The 4,430-nt window shown below is 38.2% G+C and overlaps 1 non-coding gene across 1 annotated transcript; it reads left to right on the plus strand.

Moving 5' to 3' along the window:
* Positions 1-1,503: 1,503 nt before the first annotated feature.
* On the plus strand, positions 1,504-1,610 carry LOC114388817. The gene has a single exon (XR_003661609.1). It is a non-coding gene; the product is annotated as a small nucleolar RNA R71 (small nucleolar RNA).
* Positions 1,611-4,430: the final 2,820 nt, after the last annotated feature.

Here is a 4,430-nt window from a genome sequence, read left to right on the forward strand (position 1 = left end):
ATTTACCTGCCAGGGGTTCAAGCTTCTGGTCAATGAATGCCAGGGGAAAATGGTCCCTTTTGGTAACCTGGTTCAGCCTCCTATAATCGATGCAGACTCTCCAACTATTTTGCACCCGAGTAGGAATCAACTCCTTCTCGTTTTTTATCACGGTGAGGCCGGTTTTCTTCGGGACTACCTAGACGGGACTCACCCATTTGCTGTTGGAGATAGGATAAATGATTCCAGCTTGCAAAAGCTTGGTTACCTCCTTCACTACATCAAGAATCACCGAGTTGAGTCTTCTCTATGGCTGTCTTACTGGTTTAGCCCTATCCTCTAAATTTATCCGATGCATACATGTGGATGTGCTAATACCAGGAATGTCCGCCAGGGTCCAGCCTATAGCCTTCATATGCTTCTTGAGAACTGATAACAACTTCTCCTCTTGCTCATTAGTAAGGGAGGCAGATATAATCACTGGAAAACTTTTGCTATCATCCAAGTAAGCATATTTTAAATTTGATGGAAGAGACTTCAATTCTGGTGGGGGTGGCTGGATAGTGGTAGAAAGAGATGGTTTCTTAGCCAGTTCCTTATAAAGAAAGTCAGAGGTATATGTACTTCCTGAAACTTGGTTAGTTCTCTCTGACTCTAGAAAATCAATCTCAAAAGGTAAAACATCACTAGACATGCAGTCAATATCAAATTCAGATTCACTCTCAACATCAAGTACAAATTCAGACATATGATCAAGTACAAATTCAGATTCAATGCATGAAGAGTGACATGCATGCATATTAGAATGAAGATCAGTTATGTATTCATCAACAAGATGGTCAATTATTTCAGCACGAAATACAGAAAGATTTTCAGGTGGGTGTTTCATAGCATCAAGAATATTAAAATGAACAGTTATATCACCAAACTCCATATATAGTGTGCCTGCATATACATCTATCTTAGTTCTAGCAGTTTTCATAAAAGGTCTACCTAGAATGATGGGAACTGATCCTTGAGAAAATCCCTCCTCCATATTCAAAATATAAAAATCAACAGGGAAAATCAGTTCACCAACTCTAACTAAGACATCCTCTATGAAACCAGTAGGATAGGCAACACTTCTATTAGCTAAATGAATTACCACATCAGTTGACTGCAAAGGACCAAGAGATAGAGAATTAAAAATAGACAAAGGCATAACACTAACAGAAGCTCCTAAGTCTAGCATGGCATTGTCAAACTTACTGTTCCCTATAATACAGAGGCATAACACTAACAGAAGCTCCTAAGTCTAGTTTACCTTCAAGCTTCTTGGTTTCAGCTGCTTCATGCACTCCTCTAATGACTATAGCATCATTTCTAGCACTAAACTGTTGGGAGTTGGAAGCCATCTTCTCAATTAAATTTCTGGCTTCAGTAGGAGTCATGTCTCCAAGGGTTCCACCACTGGCAGCATATATCATACTTCTATCCATGTTATTGAGTCCTTCATAAAAATATTGGAGAAGAAGTTGCTCTGAAATCTGATGGTGAGGGCAACTGGCACATAGTTTTTTAAATCTCTCCCAGTATTCATATAAGCTCTCTCCACTGAGTTGTCTAATACCTGAAATATCCTTTCTGATGGTCGTGGTCCTGGAAGCAGAGAAATTTTTTTCTAAGAATACTCTCTTGAGGTCATCCCAGCTCGTGATGGACCTTGGAGCAAGGTAATACAGCCAGTCCTTTGCCACTCCCTCTAAAGAATGAGGAAAAGCCTTCTGAAATATGTGATCCTCTTGGACATCTGAGGGTTTTATGGTGGAGCAGAAAATATGAAATTCTTTCAAATGCTTGTGCGGGTCTTCACCTGCAAGGCCATGAAACTTTGGAAGCAAATGGATCAGTCCAGTTTTAAGAACATATGGGACATCCTCATCAGGGTATTTGATGCACAAGCTTTCGTAGGTGAAATCATGTGCATCCATTTCCCTTAGAGTCCTCTCACGGGGTGGAGGTTGTGCCATGTTCTCAGAATGTTCAAAATCAGAATGCTCAAAATCAGGATGTTCAAAATCACCAATAACAGAATGCACAGACTCACCAGTAATGGAATGCTCAGGATGATCAAAAGGTACAAAATGATGCCTAACTAATATATGAAAGTCCTATCTATCTCAGGATCAAAGGGTTGTAAGTCAGATGGATTGCCTCTAGTCATACACTACATTCAGCATGCACAACTAGTTGCTTTCTCATGTAAATAAAAGTGTAGGTTTGAACTACAGCTACCCTCAAATGATATCCAAATGACTTGAAATTTTGTGAGCAACCTTATAAAATGATGAGAAGATAGCACAGAAAATTTCAAACAAAAATTCAAAGTCTAACTATGGAAGCTAAAAATGATAGGTTAAGAAAAATAAGAGAATAACACTTGAAAAATAAAAAACTTTTGACAGAATCACTTTTTTTGGACGATGGAGACCTCAGCCGGCCTACAGCGGGCTGCCACAACGTAGGAAATTTTTTTTCTACCCCAAATACATGTATAATAAAAGCGATTCTGATAACTGGAGCAAAAGTTATGGCCGTTTGAAGTTTTGACAAAAATAAAATTTGCTACTTTTTTGGAACTTTCAAATCTGACCAAACTAAAGGCTCTAGCTATTTTCCCCCCAAAATATGGATTAAAAGAAGAAACTACAAAAAAATTCAGCCAAAAATAACAATTCTAGCTACCAAAACAAAAAATCCCAATAAATTCAGCAAGGGTGGTCGCTAAAATCCGTCGCAAAGGGATTTCCATTACTACTCTGTTTTGCCGCAAGCAAAAGTGGTCGCTAAATCCGTCACAAAACACTATTCACAGCAAAACACCAAAAAGTGAAACAGGGGAAGCGCTTAATAGAAAAACTAAAATAGAACACACACTAAACAAAAGAACAAGACACTAAACAACACTAACACAACACTAACAATTAAACATAAAACACGAAAGAATTAATCACTAACACAACACTAGCTATTATGAACCTTTGGACACTGCTCCCCGGCAACGGCGTCAAAATTTGATCGAGGCCGTACCCGAATCAAATAAACATTAAAATGCAGTAACTAGGAAGTGATCCTAGGTCGTTTCCCAACGAGCAATGATAAACCAAATGTTCATAATATACTTGCAGTAACAGTAACGATTGGGGGGGGGGGGTTGTTTGTTTTGTGAAATAAAGAACAAGCGAACTAGAATACGAAATTCATAGTATTAAAAACGGGTTGTTTCCTCTGATTCAGAAGCCACTTTCTTGTCCTAGGTTATGGAGAATTTGTCCCTAACAGTTAACCACTTAATCCAACCCTATTTTAATTTACTAAGCGAAAACCAACTTAGGGCTGTCAATACGTGATTAGGCAACACATACACCAATTAACCCTTCGTCCATTAAGCATGAACGCAAGTTAGGCTCAGAGGCAATTAATCGAACACGAAGCGTGCATAAATTAATATTAACGAATGTGGGTTAATTGGTGAAGGGAAAACTGCTACGAAGCTACATTATAAACAGAACCTCGAAGAGAGTTAAGCTTCGTTCTCAGAAGGTAACAACACCAGAAAATTAGCCTTCCATAATTTTAATAAAAATGGAGAACATAAATGAAACTAGTAGCAGAAACGTAAATAAAGATAAGAGCATAAAATGTAAATGAAACTAAGAATAGAAAACGTAAATGAAACTAAAGGCAGAAGAAGAAACGAGAACGAAATTGTAATTAGAAGCCGAAAATGGAAAATTGCATTACGTGAACAATAGCATTAGAATAGAAAACGTCAAAACCCTAAACTGTGCTCTGGATAAAAATGAATAGCCTCCTGTCGCAACGTGCCCTTTGCAGGCGAGCGAAGGCGAGGCTCACGGGTGCGCTTTACAAAGGAGGAAAGATGCGCGGAGTCGCCACCAACGTTTATTTGTGGAAAACGTCGGGAAAACCGAAGGAAACCGGTAAAAAATGAAAATTCTAAGTTCGGGAGTTGTATTTACGCTTGAGGAAGGTATTAGCACCTCTCACGTTTGTCTCAAAGGACAACAGCCTATTTTTAAGAATTGTGGAAATTGTATTACCTAAACTTTTATTTCTTTTTATTTTTTGAGGTCGACAAAAGCGGGGCTTTCGCTCCTACGTACCCTCCATCGAAGAGGAAAGCAGACCTACGTAGTTCTTCTTTATGCGTGAATCAAGTGATTCTTTTTTATTTGAAAGGTGGTCATTTTAAGGCGTTGGACCTTAAAAATCATCCATTTTACTTGGTAAGAAACTGAAATGATAAACTTTCAAAACCCTATTTTTTGTGGACGAGCTTGACTAGGCAAATTGATTTTAGCCTTAGTTTCACTTTAGTTATTTAGTCAATTCAATTAAGAATGAGATATCCCAAAGAGAAAACGTCCGATTGATTTTTTTGCTTTATT

The sequence above is a fragment of the Glycine soja genome, chromosome 15, assembly GCF_004193775.1.
Source record: "Glycine soja cultivar W05 chromosome 15, ASM419377v2, whole genome shotgun sequence".
NCBI classification, from domain to species: Eukaryota; Viridiplantae; Streptophyta; class Magnoliopsida; order Fabales; family Fabaceae; genus Glycine; species Glycine soja.